Genomic DNA, 12,720 nt, shown 5'->3' with positions numbered 1-12,720 from the left:
TGCAAATGCCAAGAATTTCCTGAAGTGAACCATTGATTTAGCAATCTATAAAGATATGGCTCTTCCCAACCGTCATGCAAAACATTGGTGGCAAAACTCCGACCACATTCCAAATTTCTCATTCTGTATTTAAACTGCAGAAGAGCCTTGCGTCCTCATCATGTCTGATGCCTTTCTTAGAAAGAGTATGATAGAAAAGCCTCTGGTTCTTCTCCCCACATCTTTTTGCTGATGACAAACAGTGGCAATGCATTAAAGAAGAAGCTGCGTTATGTGGGGACCCAGAAGCCCTTAAGCAACCAGGAAAACTGCCTGTGGTTTTGTGTCTGCGAGCAACACTAGCACCCAAACTTCTCTCAAATGAAGCGGAGCCTCTGCCCTCCATATTCACTTCTCCTTTACTTCTATCCTCTAGGACTACCTGGAAAACTTCCCTGTGCTTTACTCAAAATACGAAAGGTCTGCCTTTGTCCTGCATTTATGTTTAGCAATATTAGTGATCTAGGTGAAGACTTTGTTGTGCCAGCATGGATTAATTACACAATCGCCTCTTGTTGAGGGTGTGGGAAGCTATTACATCCTTACAAGAGAGAGCAAACAGATATAGAGTTGCTTTTGAATACAGAAGGCTCCCAAACAGCAACGAATGCAGCCAACTGTGGAGCCCACCAAGCAAGCAGGTGAAAATACATCAACGCAACAGTTACTGCAACAAGTCTCTCGTTTCCCCTCAAGACATTTCTGCTCATTCAAGATGTGCAGCAATAAATCACATTAGATCAAATATAACTGTCTGAGAGGAAGCCACACAATGATCATTTTTGAATTTTCCCACCCCCTCCCATAAAAAGGCAGTGCAGTATTACGGAAAGTTAATGCGTGCAGCTCAGCCATTATATCTGGATTGAAACTGTATAAAATGACATCTGATAGCAGCTTGTATGGACAAGCTCTTATTAAATGTAATTACTCAACAAAGTCTATTCTAAATCAGTTACTGATTGGCAACAGACAGGCAGAAATTTACTGGTATTCCCTGACTTTGCATACTATGGGAATAGTTTTAATATTAAAAAGTTCATATCATTCCCACTTATGCTTTGATTTACTACATCCACACAGCGAACGTGAGATCTGATTACATTAATTGAGCCTGTTGTCAGATTGTCACTTTTCCCTCATTTAATTGCCTCCCGTCTCTCTCGTTACCCCCAGCACACCACAGTTGTGGCCCAGCAGCTCATTCGCATGCCTGCTCTTTCCATATGCTACAATACGGGTTGCTCTCTGAGTTTCCATGAACTGCATGATCTTGTTGGGGAGCTGGGGATGCCAAATGAAGACGTGTGTTCACTGCGAGCATATGAAATACTTTGTATTTCCTGGTACAGAAGGACAAAAATGCAAAATCAGTTGTTTGAAGACAGCTGAGCGTTTGCATGACTCTCTGTGCAGTTGCAGACCTCACAGATACCCGCTGCACCGTTTGGAGGAATTAAGATGCAGATTTCTCCTGCTCGTCTCCTTTAATTTAAAGCAGCATAAAAATCTGTACTTCAGGTGGTTTTACATCTCAGCAGATACTTGGAGGCGTTTCCCAAAGAGCAGAGCTGCCTCACCACGCTTGGAGGAACACCGTGTGTGTGACTGAGTGCTGCTCCTGGGAACCCAGATGTTCCATAGGGGAACACATGGCAGTGGGAACCCACTGGAAGCCCCAGCACACCACTCCCCACCTTGGGCTGCATCCCCACACTGCATGGGAACGACTCACCCAGATGTGTGCTCTCAGTCACCCACCGCTCTTTGACTGCCTTGAGACCACCTTGAATTCTACACAACACTGTCATCACCCGGGGAGTTAATGAAGGGTTAATTAGTTAGGTAGTCCCCTCACACCCCCGCTGGAATCATTTGTTTTGGGTGAAGTTACACCTAGTTTTAAACTGCCACTGTAGGAGAGTCCCAACTTGTTTCGCTATCAGTCGGCTTTGATAATTTGCCAAGCAGCTAATCCTGCCTGACACGCAGCCCAGGAGATGCACCTCACCCGCTCTATCAAAGCCCTTCACCTCTGCTTTAAAGGCCCTCACAGCCTCAGCCTGCCAGCAGTTGCTGCAGCTGCTGGAAAACACACTGTAAACGGTTCTGCATGTGTTGCTTTCGCCCCTTCAGGAGTTTTGTCTCCCCCATTACAGCTCTCGCTGCGTTTATGGAGTCACCTTCTGTCCCAGAAATTAGCCACGCTGCGACGCAGGCTGCTGGCAGCTGCAGGGCTTGGAAGGGAATCGCTCCTCGCTAACCAAACACATTTGCTGACAGTGTAATTGCTCCCTTCCCCAGGATTTTTCCTTGTTTTCTTAAATGCAGGACACCTACAGTCACAATAGCAATATATCACTTGCCCGTAGCACAGCTTTCTTTCCCCTGTAAAGTGTTAATGAAGTTCCTGTCCTTGTTCCTGCAGTAATTGTAAAAGCATGTTGGATAATATACTGGCCACACTTTATAAAACACTAACAGTCCGATCCTGCTCTCCCTGCTCAGGGGAGAGCTCCCTCGGATCTCACACGGGGGTCGTGTCGGTGGGCTCAGATCACACGCGCGGTTTTAATTCTCCCAGGCCCAGCTGAGGACAACGTGCCCAGCTGCAGCGCTCAGCAGCTCCCTGTTTGCCTGGTGGTCCGACCCCATGAGGTGCTTCACCGCACGTCACTGCATCCCGCTGGTGGCAAAGGGGATCCTGAGGCTGCTGTGTGTCCCCACGTGGGTGGTGGGGGGCTCGGACCGCTCCCAGCCCCTCGCTGAGCTCCCCAGGCGATGGGGCACCCCGAGTGCACAGCCTGACTCAGCACAGGGACAATGGAGGAGTGGCGGCAGCTAATTATTTGACAATCATTATTGTTGGATATTGTTTTCAAAGGACAAGGAGGGAGATGAGCCTTTAGAGCCTGACTTTTTCCTTTTTAAATTCTTTTTGCTTTTTTGATGATGCTCACACATGAGTCTTGCACGGACAGAGGTGAGATGAGGCAGTGACATCCAATGCCGCTTGGGGGTGGTCTTCCACTCACACTCTCATTGCAAAAGCCAGGATAGGGGACACAGCACTCAGAAGATGCAAATAGCACTGCTGATCTGCACGCCTTGCATGAGGTCAGGCCAATCACCACCACTGTTCCTGCAGGGAAACTGAGGCACGTGATGCCCAGAATGGTGATAGGGACAGGGGTGTGCAGTTCCCCAAGCCACTTTCCTTGGGACTCTGTATGAGGCTCTGCCCAGAGTGCTGCAAATCTACTGTTCCCAGGATGGCTGTTAGCATACAATTTCCATACAGTATCCTCATTAACTGCATATAAAGTACAACTTCGGAATTCTCTCCTATGCCTTTCTACCTAGAAATTCATCATAAGCTGTACATGTCTGCATCTGTGTACAGGGCATCTCTTCCACTTTATGAGAAGACAGACAGCAAAGAACACTGCAATATTGTTACTGAGGTGAGATATTGCTAGAGGTAACTGAGCTACCAGACTGTTAGGGATTATGGAAATAAAATGAGCCTCTTGTTTGGAATTTCAGAAGGAGAGAGCATTGGTGCAGAGTACAGACATAAAGCACAGGATGGAAGTGCATGAAGTTTGATGGAGAAAGAAAGGGACCAGACAAAGCATGTGAGGCAGAACCCCTCGGCCTTGCTCACCCCAAGGCGTCACCTCTACAAATAATGAAAACATTTTCTTAAGTCTTAAGATGACACTCTTTGATTTTTGAGGGAAACTTCATTGAAAAATGCATAGCTCTTTCTGGGTGTGATTAAACCATTAAAAGAATGGCCAGGGTGTACAAAAACACAAAAATGTCATGGCAGATGTGCACCCAAATACTTCTTTGGCACAAAGTGATTAGCTGAGCTGGATTTCCTGGTTAAATACAAGGTTAGATAAATACTTGAATAAACTTCTTTCAGCAAGAATGGGATTATGGAGAACGTCTTATTCTTGTGCTGACAAAGTCTTGTTGGTTGCAGACAGATCGTATCTTTAATTTAAGACGCTTATTTTCCATTTTGAGTGATTCATGAGGGGCGAGATTCCCCTGCTATTTGCCTTGCTGGAGTCACCAGGAGGGGCTGTGCTGGGCGGTGGGAGCAGCAGGGCCAGGCACCTCCAGTGCCACGGTGGGAGCTGTGAGGATCCTGGCCCAACCCGACCTTCCCTGGCCTTACACCACCTCCTCCTGCACACATCCCTGCTACACGGAGGATTCACATAAGATGAAGAACCAGACCTCCCGCTGGTGGTGCTCCACGTTGTCCAGGCCAAGAGTAGGGGTTTAAAGAAGGTATTAATGTCATTTAACTTTTAATTTGACTTGGAAATTGAGCATGCTTAATGAGCGTTCTCAAATGGACAATAACGTAAGTGAGCTCAATGTTATTTATCAGCATTGTAATTCTTATAGTCCAATGGTTTGTGTTGTGTAACACAGATCAGCTGACGCCAACAGTCTGGGATATGAGATAGCTCCATGCTTCTATTTCCATTCTCTTAATGAAAAGGTTGGTAACCCGTGCTCTGACCTTCAAATGAAAGGTACCATGAAACAAGAATGCTGCCAGGGTTGTAGGTCAGTTCAGATTTGTTCATAGGAAATATTTGACTGGCATATTGCCCTGGTTTATAGGAGTAGAAGTGGGAAGCATCACATTTTATCTCCAGTGCATAAGCAGTTACTCAGTACTCAAGGCCAAATTAAACTTAGAGTCTGAGTATGAAATAAAGCAAAATCATGGCCATAAAAATAGAAGATGCAATAGTCTTCCATGTTGCATCTTTGGAAAAGATTAATTTGTTTGGCAGCTATTGTGAAAGCACAGATACAGCACATGGCTCTACTGCCAACTTCTGAACTCAATGGAGCCACAAAAGGGCTGGGTGTTGAATAACTTTGAAGAGCGAAACATCAAACCAGCCTCAACTTGAATTTGAGAAACATCCTAAACCAAACCCAAACAATATTGCCGAGAGGATGATTCAGGGGATTGGTACGACCCTCCACATTTTATGTCTAGTAGCAGAAAGGCTAATAATGAAACCCAGTGGAGTTGCTCTTTCCCAGCCAGACTAGAATGGCAAATAACAGACGTAAGAGGCACATTTGTCCCTAGTTAGGCATAATTAAAATCTCCCTCTTTAAAACAGGTATGCATTGCTGTCCCTGCTTCCTGATTGAAAGTCCTCACCGAGATGGTTAAGCTTCCAGCACATAGTGTTAAAATTGATTATACTTATCTATGGCATTTACTACGTGTGAGACTCACTCGATGGCCTCTGTTCTCATGGCTCCTCGGCAACTTATGCACTGACAGTGGTACTGCATGGCCTTTTCCTTGTGAATCAAACTCACAAAACCAGCATGCATTCTTAAGAGGGAGTCTGACAGATGGAAATCTTCCAGCATGCGGTGTCCTTACTTCTATATCCTATAATACTGCGTGGGTACATCAATAACAACCAGATGCACACACATGATGCTGTTGTCTCCATCGAAAACACACCAGGTCCTGTGCCCTGACCTCCCACTTGGCCTGCATGTCTGTAATTCCTTTATTTGGAAAGCAGGACACATGGAAACTCATACAAAAAGATTCAGAAGGGAAAAGAACCTGGCAGTTGACTCCTTTGCTTCACCATCTCCCTATTCTCCCATGGTTTTAACCACTGGACAACCTTTGATCCAACAGAGAAAGTTTTTATGCTACAAGTACAAATGGGCTCCAGATCTGATCCCGATAGCCAGCAGCCTGCAGCTCCCAGGCGACGGTAAAGCCCTGGCTGGAGGAATGTTTACTTACGTCTGGCACTACTGATATGAAAATGCCTTGGGACATTAGATAAAATGGAAAATGTTGCAACAAAACACAAGTAGCACTCATAACAGAGCTAATAATAGCAGGACCTGCAGTCACTGCTCCCATAAATAGAGACCAGCATGAGATAACTCCGCACACGTAAATCAGATCATCAGAATATTTTTGCCCTAGGCAAAAATGATATAATGACTATTTTATCATTATAGGTGTTTGCAAGCATAGGCCGTCTGTAAGAGCATAGGAAGACGTGCAGCTTTTCCCCCCTGTCAGGTACAACACACTGGATTACCATGTCACGTGGAGGCAGGCACAGAGAAAACATCAACCTCTTCCCTGATTTCTTATCTGGAAAAGATCGAATCTATTCCTCCTGGCTGTTAACATACTGTAAAGTTACTAAAGGCAATGAAACAGCTCGCTCAGAGTAACCTAGCAAATTATTCTTCTGTTTCTTTTTTTCTTTTTTTTTCCTGAATCCCAAAACAAAGAGGACTCTTCCATGACTAATTATGAGATTCAGGCCCAGAAGATAACTTCTTACTCTCCTGTTAATCTTATTTTTCCCTACAGCCCTATGTCATCTCTTTCCCTTTCTTGTCCATTGGCTCCTTAGCAAAGGGAGGTGATTGAGTGGCTGCCTTTACAAATCGATGAATGAGGGCAGGGCACCAAATGGAATTTGACCATACATTTAAACAACATACTTTGAAAGAGTAAAGATGAGGGAGATGCAGGTACTTTGGGATACACCGCTGGATCTCAGATTTTACTGACCACAGCAAAGAGAGAAGACCCGAAAACAAATAGCATGAAAGGGACTCTAGTGCTTTTGGGCATTGATAAATGAGGTTGTTCTCCCTGAGCCCCTCATTTCCAGCTAAGCTATTCCACCATCACAGTGCAGGGTCTCCTTGGGGCTACAAAGCTGTAGGTTATACACCAGCTGAGGAGACATTCTCCTGGAAATGCTGCCAGTTGTTCCAGATCTAGCGATAGGGCGCTGAGCAGCTGAGGGATAGGAAGGGCTATCCTGGCCTTAGAACTTCCCTGAGACCTGCCCTACCTGATAGTATTAATATCATCAGGCTTTAAATTCCTCTTACATTAAAGACAACTGCCATAGTGCAGAGGGGGAGTCAAGAAATAAGTTTTATTTGATCTGAGCCTGAAGTTCTTTTGTATTAAGAAGCTCCAATCCATTTCAATTCCATAAGTGTTCTGATTTCTTCACTCCCCTGCTTCACACACTATTTTTCCCTTCCTTGCTTCCTCCTCTCCACCATCCATCCTCCTTGCCCCTTTTCTCCTTCCTTTTCGTATTTCTCTTTGCACTTTCCTTTCCACTGCCATCACACTTCTGCACTCCAACCCCACAATAACCCAAACTCTCAAAGAAGTCCTTAATCCTCTCCTAATCCAAAGCATACAATAATTAGCTGGAAATAACATATTTGCTGTCTGTATTGGCGCAGTCACAGGGAAGCCTCCATCTCTGCCTTGCTGGGATGGCAGCCGCCAGCGGAGCAGTCGGGCTGGAGGAGCGCCAGCTCTATGGATGAGCTGCTGCAAACCAGGGGGTGGATGAAAAAACTCTGCTGGGAAGTGTGGAAACAAGAAGAAATTCTCATCTGGGTTCAAGGTTTCTCTTTGTCTTTTGACATCTCACAGACACTCAAACCAGAAGCACTCCATATAATCTTTAGTTCCATTCCAGGCACTTTCACAGGAACCAAAGCTTTGACTTTAACAGTTCATTTGGTTAAAAATAGAAATGCAGTGTTAATGTTTGTATTCCCTGCTTAGAATCTTTTCCTTACTGCTACAAACTGACTCATTAACAAATTAATATGTTTCAATTCCACTGTGAAAGTCCTGAGATAATTATTACAGCTACGGTCCTGGGGCTGAAGAGCTGTGGTTCTAAAATGCCTTTATAGACTACAAATTGGATGCTTTTCATACAGGTTATCTAATTTTAATCACAATTTCCCCTCTGGCAATTCCTTCTTTGCTTTGAAGTTTCTGGAGTTTTGTCATCCTTGGGGAGTGAGCAGTTTCAGATTATCATCGTGTCAGATTTTATGTCCATAGAAACAGTTTTTCAGCAGTTCTTTTACGTGAGACAAGCTTTCATCTGTGGGAGTTTTATTTGTCTGAAAAGTAAGACAAGCAACTTTGGTGTAAGCAGTGTCCTACTTGTAATGTGAAAAAAATCACTGTAAACACAGATATTAACCACTACAATAAACAGTAATTACTGCCTCTACAGAGACAACTGTAGAATGTAAAAATACGACATTATTTTCAATTAACTATTTTTTTTAAAGTTAATTGTTTGCCATTTTCAAGCTGTATTTTATCTGCCTGAGTCACCAGCTGCTGGGAACAAGAGAAAAAGCCTGAAAAAAAGCATCCCTAAAAGGCAGACACCAAATGCACTGGATCCAAACAAGGAAAGTGGCAGGAGCACAGACTTGGGTTTTCCTGCTAGTTACCGTCAGGTGCCCCCAGATCAGGCTAGAAGGCGGTGCACAATGCTTTAGCACAAGCATTGACTAGAAAGGTCTCAAATTTAAACCTCAGGAAGAAGGTTTAAAAAAAAAAAAAAGGTGGCATTTTTTGCTCCTCATTCTTGCAGAATTTTAGGTGACTGCTGAAATCCAAGGAGTTCTTCCAGATGTATTCCTGTTGCTCAACTTACAACTGGCTTAAGGGTTTTAGTGGTAAATGATGCCAGGCAGAGGGAAGACACATCTTCACCACCATGCATGATTGGTGGGGCTCCCTGATTATCAGGAAGGCAGATTGAAGCACAGAGCCCAGGGCTGCAAGTAGAGGTACAAGGGAAGCACGTTCAGTTCCTTAGGGTTAAATCAGCTTGAACAGATGTCAAATGTGTGAGCTTCGAAGTGGCCAACATGCCTTGTTCTTTCAACTAAACGTTACTTCCCTCTCAGCAAGAGGTTGGAGTGCCACAAGAGCTGGTTTCCATCTGAAAACGGTCTGGAAGAAGGGCCTGTCAGTGTCTGATGGGCATTTCCAAGGGCAGACCAGCATCTTCTCGTATCAAAGTAAAGCTCTCCATTAAGCTATGCAAAGACATCAAGATTTTTATAGTAAGGATTTAAACCACATCAATTCTTTGCGGGTTTGACCACACTCTCCTCACTTTAACCCTTTCCTCTGTCTGTTGCAGCCAGGTAGCAATCTGTCTGGTTCTGAGCTGCTCAGGGCAGCCTCTGCCTTTCTGTTCCCACCCATGTCAGCTCCGTGTCCCTGGGCACTGTGCTGCTCTGCCTGCTACCTCCCACAACCTGTCCCCGCAGCCAGCATCTCCCTGTCCCCAAAGCAGGGCCATGGTGGTTTCCTAAGGAACATCCTTGTGGAGGCCCCTGATGGATATGTTGGTAGTAAGCAATCCTCATCATGAGCCCCAATTAACTGTACACATGCCATGACCTTCAGCTACGTCAAAATCACACAGCAGCAAAAAAAAAAACAACCTGACTGTCCTTTAGCACCCACATTTGGAGTGTTATTCTCCGCTCTGTGTCCTTAGCTCATTTAATGCCACTGAAATAAAGAGGGGAAAAATGAATCCCGCGAAGTCGTTTTGTGCATTTGTTCATTAAAACACGGTCAGCCTACATGAAAGTTTTACTTGGAACGAAAGGGCTGCTGGAGAATTAGTCACAGCCTGGGAGGCAGGAGAGAGCATTGTTTTATGGAGACAAGAAAGGCTTTGGAAAGCAGATGATTCTAATTTACCTTCTTGACTCTATTCAGCCACTTTCAAACAGATGGAGTGGACTGTAATGTTTAGAGCTGCAAGGAGGAGGAATGTTCAATTTTAACCCCTGGAAAAGAACAATGCTAATAAATAAGTCTGAGAGAACACTGCTTTTTCTTTGCTTGGGAAGACTTGGGCTCGGGTGACCAATTTAATGTGCATTTTCCTTACATTTGTGTATTAGATTTTTTATTTCCATCTAGACAATGGTAACTGAGAATCTCACTGCACAGTCACCTCTCATAGCTCACTTCTAAGAAGATGAAGGCTGAGCAAGCAGAAGAAAGGCTGTTTGAGTCAAGGCATTCACAACTGCCTTCTGGCAACCTCCAACAAAACTCAGCTGCCCAAAGTAATGTCTGAATAAAAGAGCTCTTTGCTAAAACACAATGGTCACAACTGAAAAGTTACTCTTTGCCTGTCACATTTTGTGCATAACTGTAAGAATTTCCAAGAAGTGAATCACACACCTTTCACTTTGTAAGTTTTACAACTGACACATTAAAGGCAATGTTTCTACTTCCAAAGTTCACAGAAGGAAGAAAAGGCAAAAACCACTTGTGAGCCGTGCTCTCCATTTTTCTGCCCTGCAAAAAATACATCCCCCATGCAGACATGTATTTGGATCAGCTCTTTCTCCATCCATTTCCAATCCCAAAAGCCACCCCTTCTCCCAGTAGCGATCAAAGACCCGAGCACAGCAGCTATAACAATTGCTACCACGGAGAAACAGTTTAATGAAAACATGTGAATGTATTTTTAGAGTCTCATAATACAACTTCTCAACTGGAAATGAGGAAAAACAGCATCTCATGACCATGGGTTATAGCGAGCCCATCAAAATATGCTCTGAAGAGCACAATTTGAGAACCATTGTGTCATACTTTAATCCACTAGAAACCAGCTAACCAAATGTAACAAATTAAGGCAAGTTAATTTAAAAGGGCAAAAATACCACGACGTGTCAGTATACCACTGATAGACTGCTCAGTGATGAGCTGAAGGAGCACATACATAACCACTTCAGTTTCCAGTAATGTCATTCAAATTAGATATTTTGTGGATATCCTAAACCAGTGCTGAAATGCTGGCTTGCACTTCCTCTTTTGAAATGACTGAACAAATAGAGAAATGTATTCTCAGTAGTTTTTTCTAGAACTTTAGGGAAAAGGTTGGGCAAAATCCATTTTTGGTTATTTGGAAGGGAACTGCCATTACACATTTTGCAGAGTTTTTGCCTCCAAACCTGTGACTTACCTCAGTTATGTCTGAATCCTTCTTACTGAAATCTGCCAGAAGGACAGAAGTGGTCATTTATACCCCTGCAGCGTTTGTGAGGACAGGTGGTAGGAACAGGAGAGTCCCTGCAACTGCCTGAAGGCAGCGACAGGAAAAGCTTCATCTGGAGCTTCCCCTTCTGAGACACAAAACTGAATTGATCACAAGATATGAACTTAGAAAAGAATCTTTGCCAGTTCTGGTGCACATACAACACAGTTTTATCCCTGATTTTCTCTCTGTCACAGGGGCTGCTATTTCTACCTTGGCTGCAGAGCTCATTACCTGGCCCCATTTGCAAGAGGCAGAGCTGTGAGACACCAGAATGAAGGACTGCATTACAGCCTTTGCTGGGCAGGAATGGTCCAGCTTTTGGTAGTTATGATAAGGGTTCTCAAACACACACCACTGAACAGTCTACAAGCAGGAACTGGAAACCATGAACTTGATGCAAATGTTGGCAGTGTGGATGTTAGCTCCACCAGGTTTGCTCCTGCTGTGAGCTGCCATCAGTTCATGGTAATCCACGCGGCCAGATCCTGTGGTTGTTCCCATGAATGAGCTCACTGGGTTCACACAGTGGCAAACTGGGCAATTAAACTTGGTCTGGGAGTTCTGTGAAACCAGGGCAATCGCTGCTGCTGTGATCCCGAGCCCAACAGCCTCACAGCACCATCTTCCTCAAAGAAAACCTTGGTGGGATTTGTACAAAACAACACTTCAGCCAGTGAAAAATCACAAAGCCCCACGTTTGAAAGGATTTGAAGTCTGTATCTAGATCACTGCAGACGGGTGTTATGACCAATATTTAACACACAGTGGCTTGCCCTTTCTGTACAGTAACGGCTTGGTGACCTCTGACACGTGCATACCGAGGACGGCCCTTCTGACATCAAAACATTACTCAAGAAAATTCCTTTCAACAGCAGGTACTTTACTGACCTAGATTAAGTTGCTTGAGATGTCAAAGCCCTGAAAAAAAAAAAAAACACAAAAAAAAGCAAAAAAAACCAAAGCTAAAACTGGCCTAAATGACTTCAGGCATAAAATCTGACCAAAGGAATTATGTCAGATGCTATAAACAGAGAGGAAAGCATGTAGGAAATATAAGGGATCAAAGGGAAAATCAAATTAGTGGGATTTTTTTGTTTTCTCCCAACTAAAATAGATGCTCCTAAATGTTCTGATGTGGAAGGAAGCAATGGCTGCTGGCTGCTGCACAGCTGAATACAGAGCGCTTTTAAGACTAGTATTAAAAAGGGAAAACAAAAATGCGTTGACTGGAACACCCCATGTGATTCTGAGCTTTATTTAAACTCCTGAGTCTCTCAATAACAGGAATTACTCAGAAAAGAGGCTCTTCAGGGCTCTTTGGAAGCAAGACCTCCCCCAAAGGACTCTTTGCAGAGCAGCACCAGGAGGTGCTGTGGAAGGGGCTGACCGCCGTGCTGAGCCAGGGCTCAGCATCCCCCATCCCCACTGGTGCACCTCTTCAGTGCCCGGGGTGGGCAGAGGGATCAGAAAGGGCCAAACATCTGTTAAAAGAGAAACTGGTCCCATGTCTTGTATTTCCAGTCTTTGAATTAAATCCTAAGTTCAAACCCATATGACTTTTAAGGGAAATAAATCTTCCTCATTGAAATCCATGCTGTTTCGTGACCTTAAAAGCCTACATCGATTCCAGCACAGAGAAGCAAAAGAAACAGCCTGACTTTTATAGGTGTCGGGCAACTGAAGTGCCTTCACCCCTTCAGCACAAACGGGAAGTGCTCTT

The sequence above is a fragment of the Centrocercus urophasianus genome, unplaced genomic scaffold, assembly GCF_019232065.1.
Source record: "Centrocercus urophasianus isolate 14NV4802_14NV808 unplaced genomic scaffold, USGS_Curo_1.0 seq_46, whole genome shotgun sequence".
Taxonomy (NCBI): Eukaryota; Metazoa; Chordata; class Aves; order Galliformes; family Phasianidae; genus Centrocercus; species Centrocercus urophasianus.
The sequence above is the reverse complement of the archived record's forward strand: the minus strand, read 5'-3'. Positions refer to the sequence as shown.